The sequence below is a fragment of the Crinia signifera genome, chromosome 4 (assembly GCF_055691185.1).
Source record: "Crinia signifera chromosome 4, ASM5569118v1, whole genome shotgun sequence".
NCBI lineage: Eukaryota > Metazoa > Chordata > Amphibia > Anura > Myobatrachidae > Crinia > Crinia signifera.
The window spans coordinates 225,477,432-225,495,322 of NC_139220.1; positions in this window are offsets into that span (position 1 = coordinate 225,477,432).

A 17,891-nucleotide genomic window follows, 5' to 3' on the forward strand; every position below is an offset into this window, starting at 1 on the left:
GTATCATGGTCTATTTGAATTTAATCTGAAGCACCAAGCATAGACCATGCTAATTAAGGGTATTATGTCACTCTTCTTAATACTTTTGTTTTCTGCTTCCTTTCCCTTTCCCACTGCAGGTCTAAAACGGTAAATTGACGATTTTTCAGCACAATTTACCGTTTAAGGCTGCAGTGGGAAAGTGCCAGAGTTGAAATACCGGTTAAAGATAACCGGTATTTCAACCCGTTTTAAAAGCAGAGTCCTACACGGTTAAATACCGTTTTTGAGGCAGTGGGAATGCCTCTGAAACGGTATTTAGTTAAAAAAAAAAATCGGCGTGGGGTCCCCCCCCACTGCCGTAACCAGCACCAGGCTGAAAGAGCCGGGGCTGGCATTAAAAAATCAGGAAACCCGACAAATAGGGCTTCGCTGATTTTTTAAAACCAGCCCCAGGCTCAAGGACAAAATGAGTAGGGGTCCCCCGTATTTTAAGCACCAGCCCCAGGCACAACCAGCCAGCAGGGTAATGCCACAGCCGGGGGACACTTATTATATAAGGTCCCGCGGCCAAAGCATTAATCCTACCGACCAGTCAGCCTGGCCAGGGGTCCTGGGGGAGTGGGGACCCCCCCAATAAAGGGCCTCCCCCCCTCCAGGACTTACCTGACCAGGCTGAAGCCTGGTGCTATCCCCGGTGGCCCTGTGCGGTGGCCACCGGGCTGATCATTGTGTAAAAAAATAGATGAAAAACCTATTGTTTTAAACTGTGGAACTATGAGTCCCAGCAAGCCTCCCCCGCAAGCTGGGACTTGGAGAACCACAAGTCCCAGCCTGCGGGGCATTAAAGGGCCCGCTGGGTCTTGTAGTTCCACAGTAAAAAAAAATAGATAAATAAATACACACCGACACATTATAAAAATATAAGTTTAATACATACATTACACAAACACACTGATACTTACCTATCTTGATCCCGTAGGTAGGTCCCAGGGTCCGGTCCGGTGGCTTGGTTCCGGGGCTGGTCCGGGTCCGGGGTCCTGGATCCGTAGTAATCCAAAGGGGTACCTGGGGAAAGAAATCCTACTCACCTGTCCTCTGGCGACCACCCCGGCATCTTCACTTCAAGACGTACTGCTCCCGGCTGCTGGTACCCGCTCCGCTGTATACTAGAGACGCAGAGATCCTTCTTCCTCTGCGTCTCTGCTCAGAATGAATTCTGGCCAATCAGGAGCCGACTTTCTCGGCTCCTGATTGGCCAGAAATCATTCTGAGCAGAGACGCCGAGGAAGAAGGATCTCTGCGTCTCTATTGTACAGCAGAGGCGGAGCGGGTACCAGCAGCCGGGAGCAGCGCGTCTTGAAGTGAAGATGCCGGGGTGGTCGCCAGAGGACAGGTGAGTAGGATTTCCTTCCCCAGGTACCCCTTTGGATTACTACGGATCCAGGACCCCGGACTCTTCAGCCCTGGAGCCCCGGAACCAAGCCACCGGACCCTGGGACCTACCTACGGGATCAAGATAGGTAAGTATCAGTGTGTTTGTGTAATGTATGTATTAAACTTTTATTTTTATAATGTGTCAGTGTGTGTTTATTTATCTATTTTTTTTTACTGTGGAACTACAAGACCCAGCGGGCCCTTTAATGCCCCGCAGGCTGGGACTTGTGGTTCTCCAAGTCCCAGCTTGCGGGGGAGGCTTGCTGGGACTCATAGTTCCACAGTTTAAAACAATAGGTTTTTCATCTATTTTTTTACACAATGATCAGCCCGGTGGCCACCGCACAGGGCCACCGGGGACAGTACCAGGCTTCAGCCTGGTCAGGTAAGTCCTGGAGGGGGGAAACCCCTTTATTGGGGGGGTCCCCACTCCCCCAGGGCCCCTGGCCAGGCTGACTGGTCGGTAGGGATGAATGCTTTGGCCGGGGGGACTTGTATAAAAAGTCTCCCCCCGGCTGTGGCATTACCCTGCTGGCTGGTTGTGCCTGGGGCTGGTTCTTAAAATACGGGGGACCCCTACTAATTTTGTCCCCCGTATTTTTGGAACCAGCCCCAGACCTGGAGCCTGGGGCTGGTTGTTAAAAATCGGGGAACCCCTATTTGTCGGGTTCCCTGATTTTTAATTACCGGCCCCGGCTCGTTCAGCCTGGTGCTGGTTACAGCTGTGAGGGGGACCCCACGCTGTTTTTTTTTTTAAATCCCCCCCCCCTCTTATTTTTTATGGGTTAAACGGGTTTTTAAACGGCAGTGTGAATGTGCCAAAAACGGCTTTTAAACGGTAATTTACCGTTTAAAAGCCGCAGTGGGAAAGGGTCTTTATGGCTCTTGCCATTTAAAAACCCGTTTAAAAAAAACGGGTAATGACCCGTTTCAGCAGTGGGAAAGCAGCATAACTTTTGTGCTGAATTTGGAAAATAACTTGGAATAATAAATACTGATGTTTTCCAGACCTAATTTACTTCACAAATCCACTGATAAATGTGTACTGCAGATTGCGTGAATATGTACTAACCAGACTTTTAAATGCTGAAACCAAAATAAGTCAACTGAAAATATATTATAATTTTTTAGGTTGTACAGTTTGTTATTATTGTTATTTTTTATTACTCACTGTAATTACTTCCCACTAATTACTTCCCACTATAAATTCAATTACAGTCAAAACTGCCGTCTTGTCGGAAAGACGGCAGTTTATGACTGAATTAGGTTGGAAGGGGTTCCGACCTATTCAATGCGGGCTGCTTTTTCCTGACAGGTCAGAATACTCCAGGTGGATTGACGGGATAGCTGCAGATCAACCTGCTTTTGATGGAAACACAACCAAATACAAAAAAAATAGGTTTTGGCCCTGTTTCTTGCAATCTCAATCTGACTTCAAAAGATGTGTATACACAAAAATAGACATATGCAAAAATTAACCGTATTGAATACAGTACTTTGATAAGTCCTGATTGGTACAGGTTAATTGCACAATTTAAACAGCTTCGCTGTCAGTCCCAAAGTTGAGATATATGTCCACAAGTTTAAGTTTAAGCATAAGTCCTCCCAATAAGTTTATAATAGGTAGATTGGTGAGTACTCACACATGAATCTCCGGACTTGACAGTTTAGGAGAACAGCAGTGTATATTGATAAATATGCTGGCAGCAGTAGCCGATGAATCAGGCCGCCTATAGTAAGCTGCCGTTGATTAGGTGTCCGACATGCCAGTCACTGGGCGGTATTCAATGACTTTTTTCGCCAGTCACGGCGATACTGTTTTTAGATTCGCCATCAATTCGCCGGCTTTTTTGCGGCGATTCGCCATGCATGGGGATTCGCCGGGACTCGCCGAGTCACCCTATTCAACGTGGCTGAGATTCGCCGCCCCTAACGGCGAATCTAAGCCAATCCGGCGTATCCCTAAACAGCTCCATTACTGTAGTCAGTGTTTAAGAAATTGCAGTGAAATGCAAAAAAAATGCAAATTACCCTGAAAAAACGATTCCAGTACAGCAGACTGCAAAAGCTGTGTAATCTCCTCAAAGGCCAAACGAAGGAGTGAGGTGGGGAGGAGATTCATGGGTAATTGAGGTGAATCATGGGTAATAACAATGCATTGTGGGAGAAAAAAAAATACCAGAAAAAATTTAATATATATTTATATAGCAATTCTACGGGATGCAGTTAAGATCCCGGCGGTCGGGATCCCGGCGTTCAGAATCCCGACTCCGGAATCCCGACCGCCGAAATGCCGACACTTTCTCCCCCTGGAGGGAGAATAAAATAGCGTGCCGAGCGTAGCGAGGCACCGGGCCCGCTGCGTGGCGAGCGCAGCGAGCCCGCAAGGGGGGGCGATCCACGTCCCCCCCTTTTTGGCATTTCGGCTGTCGGGATTCCGGCGTCGGGATTCTGAACGCCGGGATCCCGACCGCCGGGATTCAATACTGAATCCCAATTCTACAACCATAAAATCACACAAGGGCAGCAAATAATATTAGATTACACTTGCAGAGTTAAATTGAACACTTAAAACCAATTATTTCAGAAGTTCATATAAAAGTTCACCATAAAAAGATGACGAGGGAAACTCGGTGAAGAACGGCGGTAAGAATCAAGAAATAGATTCGCCAACTTCTCATTGAATACACTATTGGCGAATCCCGGCGAATCCCAATGAAAAATCCTATTGACAAAGCCCGGCGATTTGCAGCGAATAACATATGGCGAATTGTCCTTCATTCGCCGGTCGCCATCGGCGAATATAGCTCATTGAATAGGGTGATTCGCTTTTGGAGCTCCAAAAATCGCCGACACACGAAAAAAATCACAGATTCGCCATAAAACTTGGCGAATCTGCCTCATTGAATACCGCCCATTGTATGGAGGTGTCGCCGCTCACACTTAGCGGCGTCTCTCAAGCTCCAAGTAGCTGGAAGCAAGTTGCTGGAAGAAAGTGTGAGTGTCGACAACTCCATACAGTGACTGGCATGTCGGACACCTAATCAATGGCAGCTTACTATAGGCGGCCTGATTCATCGGCTACTGCTGCCAGCATATTTATCAATATACACTGCTGTTCTCCTAAAATGCACAACACTTAAACTGTCAAGTCCGGAGATTCATGTGTGAGTACTCACCAACTTACCTATTATAAACTTATTGGGAGGACTTATGCTTAAACTTGTGGACAAATATCTCAACTTTGGGACTGCCAGCGAAGCTGTTTAAATTGTGCAATTAACCTGTATCAATCAGGAATTATCAAAGTACAGTATACGGTTAATTTTGCATGTGTCTATTTTTGTGTATACACTTCCTATTTTAGCTATATTCTGTATATGTTATTCTTGCATGCATGCAATTAATTTTATTGTGCAATATTAAAGTGTTGTTAGTTTTTGTGTACATTGGCACCTGATCAGGGCCGGTGCAAGCCCGCCCACCGCCCTAGGCAAATCCCCCCGCTCGCCCGCCCGCCTGCTGGGGGGGGGGGGCGGCGGCGTATCCCTGCACCCTCTTGAAGTTGCTGCGTGGGTAGTGGTGGCGATACCTGTCCTGTGCGACCAGTCAGCAGATGCGGCATCTAAACCAGGAGCTGTCAGCGCTAGTCAGCGGGAGACTCAGCGCTGCTAGCACAAGCACAAGAACAGGAGGACCAGGGAGTGAGGGTACCAAGGTGGAGGCGGCGGGAGATGCGTAGCGGGGGGGGGGTGTTTGAGATGGCTGCGACGGCTCTACACGCGCACGGCGGCAGGAGATGCAGCATTGCTCCATGGGGGGATGCTCACCTTGTTCCCGGGGGGTGGACGGGGACACTATTCCCAAGTGGCCGCCCTCCACTGGCCGGCGCCCTAGGCAAATGCCTAAGGCTGCCTAGTGGTGGCGCCGGCCCTGCACCTGATGGTTCTTTTTCTTTCTTGGTAATCTTTTGAGGGCGGCGTCCCTCTACCATAAGGCAGCCTGTGTAGACAACACATAGCCACTGTCCCAAAGCGCTCTAGACCCACTTTTTTGTTTTGACTTCAAAAGATGTTGGATTGAGGCAGGGAGGACAGCGCCGGATGAGCAGCAGCAGGTCACCCTGCACCATCTTCCCATCAGACATCCTCCCACACCCTACTTCGGCACTCACCTGTCCCACCAACTGGCCCAATGAGAGCAGCTCACTCAGCGCAGTCCCGGCTCCCAGCCACCTCACAACATCGCTCACCCAATCCCGGCGCCAGTCTAGTGAGCATCAATCAGCTGCCAAATCCGGATTTGGCCGCTGATTTGAATAGGTATTGTTGGATCCATTCTGACAAATTAATGTCAGAATGGAACCGACACTAATTGAATATATACCTTACAGTGGTATTTATCAAAGCATGGAGAGAGATAAAACTCTAACTAATCAGCTTCTACCTTACATTTTACAGGCTGTGTTTAAAAATGGATTGGAGCTGATTGGTTGGTACTTTGGGCCTGGTTCTGTTTTCTTTGCAAAAGCAAATTCTCTCTCTAATGGATAAAACCATGTGCACTGCAGGTGAGGCAGATGTAACATGTGCAGAGAACCTGGAAAGCATAATCACACAACCCGTGTTGTTTTTACTTTGTCTGGATTCATTGTATACATGTGTAAACTGTTCAGCAGTGGCACTGATGGGAAGGAAAAGGTAAGGGAAGATATTCTTTGCCTGGGCTTGTTGGAAGGGCCCAATAGTTGTCCAACAGCCTCAAGCAGCATTGTTTCTCTCCCTGCATGATGTGCAGTGGGGAATTGTTAGCACCTGTGCACAGCTGACACTCCGGTTCGGGATTTTGCTGTTGCAGTGGTGACAGGCAGTGTGTTCACAGCAGGGAATCCGGCACTGGTTTTGTGCTAACAGTCTGTGATGTCTGAGTGGGGCGTGGCAGCACCTTCTATATAAACCTTCCTCTCAGGCTAGGCAGGTGCTGCAGAATCCTAGTCAGATAGCCAGTCAGCATTGTCCTGTGCCTAGTTAGTTTCTAGCAATTGTATTGTATGTTGATTACAGTAATATAGGTCTTGGAGTTTGCGTCTTTGTGCCTTGATCCAGACCTAGCCGTAATCAGGAGTTGTGACTGTAATTGCTGGGGTCCCTGTACCACCTTGTGGATCCAGATAGGTTGCTGTTACACTCCCTCATTTCCTGTGTTACCTCTCTCACTGTGCAGCACTCATTGGTGTCAGCTAGCTGAACCCGTGTACTGCAAGCGAGGGGTACGGGTTTAGGATATTTTCCTATGGTCTTCTTCGTCTCTGACCTAGGAATCTATAGGCCTCCCTCTGTAGTACCCTGTTGGGACTGGGGTTGCCTAAAGCAACAAGTACATTCACGTGTCGAAGCATTACACCAAGCTCCACTATAGGTATCTCTCCTGTTACCGGAGAGATACTTATTCTTTGATACTAAGAAATGCTCTATCCGTTGGGCTCTCATCCTCCCAGCCTGTGCCTGTGAGTTCCCCCAGTATCCTCTCTGTGTATTGTGTGTATGCTCCCAGTCTGTTTTAGTGTTAGTACTTGTTTACTACTGTTTGCATTGTTCCTATGTCTCTGTGAGTCTGCCTAGCACTGCCCCTATGTCTCCGTCCATGGTCCTCTCCACGGTATCTAGTTTGTGCACTCCCAGGTGCATTCATACTGCCAAGTGGCATAACAGGAATGAGCATTCGCATCTGCCACCCCTCCTTGGCTGCTGCCCATTGGTTCTCACCTGGTGCCCCCATGTGCATGGTGGCACTGAAGCTTATTTGAAACAAAAAAACCTCCTAAGGAGGGGGGGCTTCCCACACCTGCCTGCATTGGCCACACCCACTCCCAATATGTGGCCATGGCACAGCAGTCAGCACCCCTGCTGTTCCGTGCAAGGGCTGGCTGGCAACTTTTATTATGGGGTGGAAATGTGTTTTTTTACCTGTGCAAAACAAAGAGAAAATAGGCAGAAGATGCACAGTTGTATGCATCTCAAGCACATCTCCACTTAGATTTCAGTGATCATCTGCTTATGGAACTGCAGTGTAAGCTGATGGCCACTGATTATTAGTAACAAACCAGTCAAATGGATATGGGACAGGCCGTTGCCCAGTGCTGGGCGGCCTCACATGCTGGGAGTTGTAACACCTGAAACACCCCAGCGCCATAATGAAAAGAAAGGTCTAGAACTGCCACTGTAGACCCCTCATTGTATTTAGGAAAATAATGCATCAGAACTGCCCCCATACTCCTGGTAACCCTCCCCTCTATGCCTTTATGAAAATAATGGCCTACAACTGCCCCCTCACCTCAATAAAAATAATATTGCAGAAGTAATCTCCCAGCCCTGATAAACCCCCCCATGCCTCAAAAAATAATGCCACAGAAGTACCACCTCCTCAATGCTTGATAACTGTCCCAAAAAGCACCTGTTCACTATTCAATAAACAGGTATTTAAAATAGTACCTCAGATCTATGGGGCAGCCCAGTGCAGCTACTGATTATTTGTATTCACCCTCCGCTGATCCTGGGCCCCGGTCCCTTCAGTCTGGAAGCACTGTAGCAGGCTCTCTGTGCTAAGATCAGTTTTCCCTGATTGGTGGATAATACCATCAGCCATCCTTCAATCGGTATTTAGATACTCCAATGGCTGTGAATGGATTGTGGCAGCATTACCCAGCAATTGGGACTGCTGGCTCCCGGCAGTGCAGCCACAGCATAACTGCAGGCACCAGACAATGGCCCTTATTCTGATCTGTGCGGAAATTCCCGCATTCTTACGGAGCGGTCCGCACGCCACGGTGTTTTGCCGCGTGCGGCCATCGTCCGTAGAAACGCCCACGTGTCCTCCGCATTCGGACGGACTCACTCTTTAAGAACAGGGCGTGTTTACGGACGACATACAAACCATGCGTGTGCGGGAGAAACACTCCGATTCGCCACGGTATTACAGAGTATTACAGAGTATGCTCGGGAATACCGCATCCGACCGGGAGCCAAGCGGTGCTACCGCACGTAAGCGGAGTATTTACGCCAAACAACCCACTATGAAGTATCTTCTGCAAGACATCACATGACCCACTTATTCAATTACCTATCCTCATAAAAAACTGCTTATTTGGAAATGGAATCAATTAGATTCCAATATATCCTTACAAGCATGCCTAACACATGCATTGCACACATTAACCCTTACAGCAATGTAAGTGCAATGCTTTGTATTACACCCTGTGTAAAAGATTAATATTCTGTCATGTCAATTGTTAGCAGTTTTTAAGTGTGGGACAAGTACAGCATATGTGGGGGATTACTAAGGTTTCCTTGAAGCAGCAATGGTTTCAATTAAAGCACTGACAAGCGTCCTATTAGTGAGTAATGAGTAAAGGAGTAGATTGTATTGGGTTCAGGTGTTAATGGTTGTAGTCATTAGGCGTACGTTCGCCTACCGCATGAACGAGTGGTGTCCGCAAAGCAATAGTACACTTGTGGACACCGCACATTTCAGCCCTTTTTGCTCGCGTGCATTCGGAGTGGTTTCCGAATGTACGCCCCCCAACATAAGTGTACTCCCCCGTGTCCGCCCATGTTTCCGCCCCGTTTTGCCCACTTTGAAACTACGCCCATGTGTCATTCCGCATGACGCCCATAATACGCCCCTATTTCCCGACTGATTGCGGGGACCAGTTTTGGACGGGCTTTGTCCGAACTGGTACCGAGTCAAGGCGTGGCACATGCGCGTAGCGTTCTCCACGCATGCGCAGACGCCGTAAAGACGCTATCCGTAAGAACGCGGTAAAGTCCGCATCAATCAGAATAAGGGCCAATGTGCGGCCCAGACATAGCTAGTGGCCTCCTTGTCATGGCTCCAAGTGTCTGAAAGAATATAGTCCTGGGTGCAGATGTCACGCTGCCACGCCTTCCAGCTCACCTCTCGTTCAGTGAATATATATTCAACAATTTATGTGATAGTACTATGAATGAGTTGGGTATGGGAGATCTGCACTAAGAATGCCAGCCGTCACATGACTAATGTCGGCAACCTGACACCTAGAATCCCAACACCTGGTGGGCAAGTTTACTAACTCTCTGAACCCTAACCCTCTCTTCTAGCAGCCAAACCCTAACTCTCCTGGGCATACTTACATTTGTCGGCATACTTAAAAACGTTTTCTCTCCAGGAGAAGCCTGGAGAGGACACGATCATCTGCACTTCGAGGGGGTAGGGACGGAGCCTGACATGATCAAGCCCCACCCTCATCAAGCAAATGCTGCGATTTGCAGGTGTACAAGGAGTGGGCGGGTCTAAAATGATGCAAATGTATGCGTTTTGTGCCATTTTAGCCCTCCTCGGAGATCGGGGGCAAGTGGGAGGCTTGCCCACTTTTCCGAGGTGCTGGTTGGTCCAAACGATTGAGTGTCTCTATTCTGGTGATGCTCTCTGACTGCCAGCATCCCGTCCATTAGAATGCCCACTACATACCATCTAAATTGGGGCCTTGTACTGATAATTAATTGATATGGTTGCATCGTAATTTGCATACCTGCAGACAGTTCTGGGTCTAAAGGTGGTTTCTGTAGAATTTGGCCTGATCTGAATGGATTTGGCTGTGTGGCAAGGCTCCGTCTGCTTTTTCCCACTAGAAGCTCTTTCATATAAACAATTTGGTTTCAGGTTTACGGAACTTGGTTCATAGTAGTAGGAAGTTTGTACTTAATATGGGTTCAGCTACTTTTATTTATTGTGTTAGATACTGTAGGTAAACAATTCCAGATAAATTGATTATCCGTCACTATGTCTCTGCGCCTCCAAGAATAACATCCCTAGAGCAATGAACAAGTTGCAGGAAAGTAAATATTCCACCTTCTAAACAAACTTGAATAGTTTAGGCTAATAAAACTGTCATTGATTATGAGGTCACTCATTTCTGACTTGGTAAATAGTGCCACTGTTTTCCTAACACCAATATATGATATGACACCCTGCAAGTAAAGATGAAGGTAAAATGCATTCAAAATACAATATGTTGAAAGGCAAACTGTCCAAACAGTCTGGTTTAAATATTTAAATTAATTGTAATTTTTTAAATTCAAAAATGGTCTACATTGAATTTTGAACGATGTTAATGTTCTTACTTTAAAGTGACTCACCATTAGATCTGCTACTAGCGCAAGAGCTGTTGAGTCTGACCAGACGTTGGACATGAAAGTGTTAAAGGTAAAGCACTGTAAACTTCACCCTTAATGAAAGTGCCACTTTAAATTTTCAATGCATATGATTAAGACAGGTTCAGCTTTCAGTCTCACACAGTCACTTAGAACCAGCACAAGCGAATAGCCATGTTAACATAGCACACAGGTCAGCGGGTAAGCAGTTAAGGAATGCTGGTTGGCACACTGACACAGACACTTTATCCAGTAATAGCAGATGGGCCTTTTATAGCACAGCACACTGGTTAGCAGGTAAGTGGGTAACACACAGTCACTTTATCCAGCGATAACCATAGGCCCTTTAAAGTGTAGCACACAGGTAAGCAGGTAACGTGCTGATTGGCATTAAGACCAGGGGCTGGCTGGCAACTTTTAGCCTAGGGGGCAAGTCCAGAGCACTGGCCCATAATCAGCCAAGTCACCGACGGAAGGAATGCTTTTGCGCGCCGAAAAATTAGGGGCGTGGCCTATCATAAGGGGCGTTGCCTGTACCATGATTGTATTGTGTACCTGCAGATTGCACATTTTAGCGAACCTTGTAATACCCATTACACATAAAGCCACATGCCGTAATGCCAATTACACATTATGCTGAACACCATGATGCCAGTTACACATTACGCCCAACACTGCGATGCTAATTACTCAATACACCGCACACTGTGATGCTAATTACACATTATGCTGCACACCTTGATGCCCATTACACCCCATACTGTGATGGCAATTACCCAATGCTCCCCACACCGTAATGTCCATTACGCCCCATACCATGATGCCCATTACACCGCACAATGTGATGTCCACAGTGCCAGATATGCCCCCACAGTGCAAGATATTCCGCCACAGTACCAAATACACATATGCCCCCACAGTGCCAGACACAAATGCCGCCACAGTGCCAGATATTCTGCCACAGTGCCAAATATGCATATTCCTCCACAGTGCCAGATATGCCCCCACAGTGCCAGAGACACATATGCCCCCACAGTGCCAGAGACACATATGCCCCCACAGTGCCAGAGACACATATGCCCCCACAGTGCCAGAGACACATATGCCCCCACAGTGCCAGAGACACATATGCCCCCACAGTGCCAGAGACACATATGCCCCCACAGTGCCAGATATGCCCCCACAGTGCCAGAGACACATATTCCCCCACAGTGCCAAAGACACATATGCCCCCACAGTGCCAGATATGCCCCCACAGTGCCAGAGACACATATGCCCCCACAGTGCCAGAGACACATATGCCCCCACAGTGCCAGAGACACATATGCCCCCACAGTGCCAGAGACACATATGCCCCCACAGTGCCAGAGACACATATGCCCCCACAGTGCCAGAGACACATATGCCCCCACAGTGCCAGAGACACATATTCCCCCACAGTGCCAAATACACATATGCCCCCACAGTGCCAGACACATATGCCCCCACAGTGCCAGACACATATGCCCCCACAGTGCCAGATACACATATGCCCACACAGTGCCAGATACACATATGCCCCCACAGTGCCAGATATGCCCCCACAGTGCCAAATACACATATGCCCCACAGTGCCAGATACACATATGCCCCCACAGTGCCAAATACACATATGCCCCCACAGTGCCAGATACACATATGCCCCCACAGTGCCAAATACACATATGCCCCACTGTGCCAGATACACATATGCCCCCACAGTGCCAAATACATATATGCCCCCACACAGTGCCAGATATGCCCCCACACAGTGCCAGATATGCCCCCACACAGTGCCAGATATGCCCCCACACAGTGCCAGATATGCCCCCACACAGTGCCAGATATGCCCCCACACAGTGCCAGATATGCCCCCACAGTGACAGAAACACATATGCTGGGGTGAGGGAGGGGGGGGGGGGGGGAGAGCGCTTACCCACTCGCTAGCTGCGGGCCGTGCTGCGGCTGGATCAGCTTCTCCAGCCCTCCTGCGCTGGCTGCGGCTTCCAGAACACGGCCGCGGCTACAGGAAAATGGCCGCCGGCCTCCTGCACTGAGAACATGTCCTCAGTGCAGGGGGCCGGCGGCCATTTTCCTGTAGCCGCGGCCGTGTTCTGTAAGCCGCGGCCAGTGCAGGAGGGCTGGAGAAGCTGATCCAGCCGCAGCACGGCCCGCAGCCAGTGGGTGGGTAAGCGGCCCGGGGGGCATATGGCACTCTGCCCCCCGGCCCAGCCCGCCCCTGAAAGACACAGTCACTTTATCAAGCAATAGCAAAATAGGCCATTAATATATATCACTCAGGTTATCAAGTAACATATGCTGGTTCACTTTAAGACACAGTCACGTTATCCAACCAAAGCAAAAGGCCTTTTAAAGCATAGCACGCAGGTTAGCAGGTGACACATCATTAACTACTGTAAACACATTAGAATCAAGGGAGAAAGTGTAACTCCTTGTTTTAGCATAAAATACAATATTAACAGCTGAACAGCATGCGCATTAGAGAGAATCTTACATTAACTCCTCCGCTACCATAAAACATTCATTTGTAGCCTAACAACTGAATGGCATCATGGAGAGAATATTTACATACGTCCTCTTGCTTTAGCATCAAGCATTCAAATGATCGGATTTTATAGTAACGCCACTGGTTTAGGCTGTGTGCAGGAGAAGATTAGGGTTAGGTGGTGGGGTGTGGAGTTTTGGATTGGATTGAAGGGTGGGAGGGGAAGCGTTAGGTTTAGGCTGCTTGAAGGGAGGGTTAGGGGTAGGGGAGAGGGTAAGAGTGCCCTGTCAGTATTTCACTATCAGGATGCCAGGGCTGGTATTATGAATGCCGGAATCCGAAACGCTGAGATAGCATATGTATCCCCAACAGAGGCTCTTTAAGAGAGGAGGAGGCCCATGTGCAGCCTTCTCTGTTCAGGCCTCCTCTGCGTCGCCCAGCACAATAGAGTCTGAGCACAAGAGCACTCAGACTCTATTGCACATGCACAGCAGCCATTTTTCCGGTGATTCTGCCAGCACTGCTGCCTTCATTGCAGGACTGCAGAAGTTAAGTATTAAAAATGGTGCAATGTTTGCAGTGAGGGCCCCCCTGGGACTCAAGGGCCCCTGTGCACACCAACTAGAGATATGCCACTGATCTCCAGGGAAATAGCACTAATATCTGATTTAGAATATGTAATTCAATTACCCATATATAGAGAGTTAATCAATAAAAACATGGGTACTTGTTTCCTACCATGGCGCCCACTAAGCTATTTGCTTAGTGGGCTATTCTGCGTAATGAAATCGCATCAGATCGCATGAGCCATTTTAGGGTCATGAAATGTGCGATGCGATTTTCCTATGTAATTTATTCACTGCTCTCTCTGCCCCGGGCCATCGCATCTGCCGCAAAATCGCATGCGATTGCATGCGATTTTATAGGGTGTGTGATGCCATGACATTAGGTATACAATAATATGATTGTATGTCCCAAAAGTATGTTTAACGCACCCCCCCCACACTATCCACGGCACCCCGAAGCGTGGCGAGCGCAGCGGAATGCGTCCTCTGACTTTTTCATTACCCCACTATCCACGTCAGCGTGGAGTTGTTTTTATATAAGGTGGAGAGTGCAGCGAGCCACCGAGCCCGAAGCGTGGCGAGCGCAGCATACATGTAAAGTAATCCACGTGCGCTCTCCACGCTTCGGGCTCGGTGGCTCGCTGCGCTCGCCACACTATATAAAAACAACTCCACGCCGACGTGGATAGTGGGGTAATGAAAAAGTCTGAGGGGTGGGGGGGATGCGTTACATCTATATTTGGGACACACAATCATATTATTGTATACCTAATGTCATGGCATCGCACACCCTATAAAATCGCATGTGATCGCATTTGATTTTGCGGGACATGCGATGCGATATAGTGGTGTAAAATGAGAAAAAAAAATTACATGAAAAAATCGCATCACATGCCGCTATAATGGCCCATGCGATGCGATGCGATTTCCCTACGGTCCCGTACGTAAAAAATCTGGGCGCCGTGCTAGGAAACAAGTACCAAAACATGTTATGTAGACAAAAGAAAATATGTAAACTTACACAGTAACAATTAAAAGAAACAATGTTGCAATGTTGGCTAAATTAGAGATTGAACGTAAAATAGCGACAGACAGCAAATCTAATCCCAAAAATTCTACAGTTATATAAACGGGAAACGGTTAAGGAAGGAAAATATTGGCCCACTAAAAAATAAGCAGGGTACCCTGGTAACAGAAGGAAAAGAGAAAGCGGAGTTATTCAATGAATTTTTTGCTTCAGTATTTACAAGGGAAGAATCTTCAGAAGATCTCCCACAGATTAAATGCTCAGCTTTTGATTGCTCCCACACTGGATGTTTGAGTGAGGAAATAGTCAAAAATAGATTACAGAAAATCAGTTTTGCTGGGATGCACTCCTCATCCACAAAGTCACATAGGACTTGAAATAATAATATACAAAATCTTTATTAATTTTATTAAAATACTCTCAGTTACTAGGATGTCATATATTAATTGTTGGGTACTTGTGTATTATCACGGCGCCTGATTTAATCTAAATCGCATACAATATCGCATACAATATTGTATGCGATTTAGTGGCTGATTTGCGGACGTTTCGATCTGCGATGCGATTTAGCATCCGAATTGCGTCCGATTTTCGGCCGATTTTCCGCAATTTCCTGCCGATTTGCATGCTATTCCATCCTTGCACACCCCCACTATCCAAGGTAGCCCGAAGTGTGGCGAGCGGATGCGGTTGATTTTATAAAGCGTGGCGACCGCCCGCGGAAAACAACCACGAATCGTAGCGAGTGTGGTGTGGGGTTTATATCAGGGTGTGGGGTTTATATAGGGTGTGTGATGCATAATATAATGGACGTTTTTTTTCATGGTCCATGTAACTTGCATTGTATAAATATAGCATGTTTCCTGCTAGCAATGTCAAAGGAAGTTGATCATGTTGCATTTACATGAAAGGACTGTGGAATGTTTATGGGCCAGAGGTATCAAGCTTCAAAAAGTGATAAAGTGGAGAATGATAAACAGCCAGCCAATCATGTTACAGGCTGGGTTTGAAAAATGGCAGGTAGACGTTAATTGGCTGGTTTTTTTTTATCACTCTCCATTTTATCTGTTTTTGCAGCTTGATACATCTGGCCCTAAATGAAAATGTATGTGTCCTCTCATGCATTTGTGCATGGGCATATACTGTAGCTTATGGCTTATGTAGCTTATTCATATCAAATATCAGGACCCAGCCACAGAAGGATAAGCAACAAAGATAGGGATTCATGGCATTCTCCAGATGTTATGGCTGTAGTGGGCCATCTCCAGTCTTTGTAATATTTATTTCAAAGCAATTTACAGTACATCAAAGTGCATTATCGTACAATGCACTTGAAAATGCCTATATATTCATAGGTATAGAAACGAGTGACATTTAATATGTCTGTGATAAGTACCAGTCTGATAGAGAAATAATATATTTTTCTATGTGCTTATGTGGATGTATTATTATGATTCTGTGATGTGACAGAGGAAATAGATTTATGGGAACTGCAAAATAGAATGTGTTTTGAAGAAAGGTCATAGAAGGGGTCATAATACCTATTAGAATACATACAGACCTTCCCGCAGTGAAGGGGAATTGATGGGCAGAGGTGAATGTTTAAATGTAATTCAATGGTTTGACAAATTTCTTTCAGGTCAATTTGCTTTCGAAGATCTGTCTGTGTCCGAGCATATGAGTGGCATAGTCAACCAAAAATATGTGAGGTTTTAGTTTCTTTTTATACAGTACTCTTCTTTAATCCTATATATTTAATGTAACCATTTTGCTGTAATAATACTGTACACCCTTTTCATTCGTTTTCTGTTTATATACATTTATACTGTGTAATTTTTGTCATATTACACAATATATTAAATAATTTTCTATTGCGAATACATACACAAGAACGGCAGGTGGGATGCCAGTGGTCAGAAGACCAGCAGTGGCATCCCGCTGATCATATCCCTGTCAGGGGCTGGGTATGTATACTTACCCTTCCCCTAATCCTCCCTACCTGATGCCTGACCCTAATCCTCCCCATTAGTGTCTACAATTAACCCATCAGTCCTGTAGCTTAACCCTAACCTTCTCTCCTTTGTTACTTACCCTAACCCCAGTGACATGCGGTGGTGGCTGTGAATGGAGAGGCACTGTCACAGCCATCACCGCACCCCCCCCCTCCCGGCCCTCGTGAATGGCTGCAGCCGACACCTGCTGCCCCCCTTCCAGCAGCCGGCCAGCAAACTTTCCCCACCGCCATCTCCGTCCTCCCCGCCAACCCCTCATCTTGCACCTGGCCGCCGATGACACCAGCGCCATTCCCCGCCGCCACCTTTGTCCCCCTTCATAAAGTTGTACTTACCAGGCAGGGGAGAGAGACACATCGCGCGGCAGGGAACCGGGACTCGGGAGCCAGGGCACAGGGGAGCAGGGGAGGGGGGAACAGAAGTGACACTGTCACGCTTAAATGACAGGGGCCGCTTTTGGCATTATTTTTAATGGCATTTTTTTAGCCAACAGCTTAGCCCCGCCCCCCACTTCTTCCCCTTGCCATTCTTTGTGGGAGGCACGCTTATCGGTGCCTCCCAAACTAGGTTAAATAATTAAATGTAGTAAAATAATCTAAAGAAAATACTTATGACACAGAATATGTGTCATAGGTATATTCTTTGTATTATTAAAAAAAAAAATGACAGGGGAAGCACTGCCTCCCCTGCCTCCCCTGACTGCACGTCCCTGCCTAACCCTTCTACCCTGTAGCCTAATCATAACCTCCCTCCCAAACCTAACCCCTCATATTGACTAAACCTAACCCTCCACCCCCATGCAGCCTAAAGCTTAGAGATCCTGTAATATTTACGACAAGGATACCAGCTGCCAGGATTCCAGTGTTGGCCTCTCCAGTTATGTTGACATTCAGGCACCAGTGTTGTTGTCGCTTGGGATTTTGGCTTGCTAAACACATCACTTCTGTGTTCTCAAATTATGGGCCTTATTCTAGTTCACTCTTTCTGTCAAAATCCTTCTTAGATGGACAAAACCATGTGCACTGCAGGTGGGGCAGATGTTACTTGTGCAGAGACAATTAGATTTGGGTGGGGGTTTACTTCAAAGTGAGATCTATATTGCAGTGTAAAAATAAAGCAGTCAGTATTTTTCCTGCAAAGAAACAAAATAACTCACCC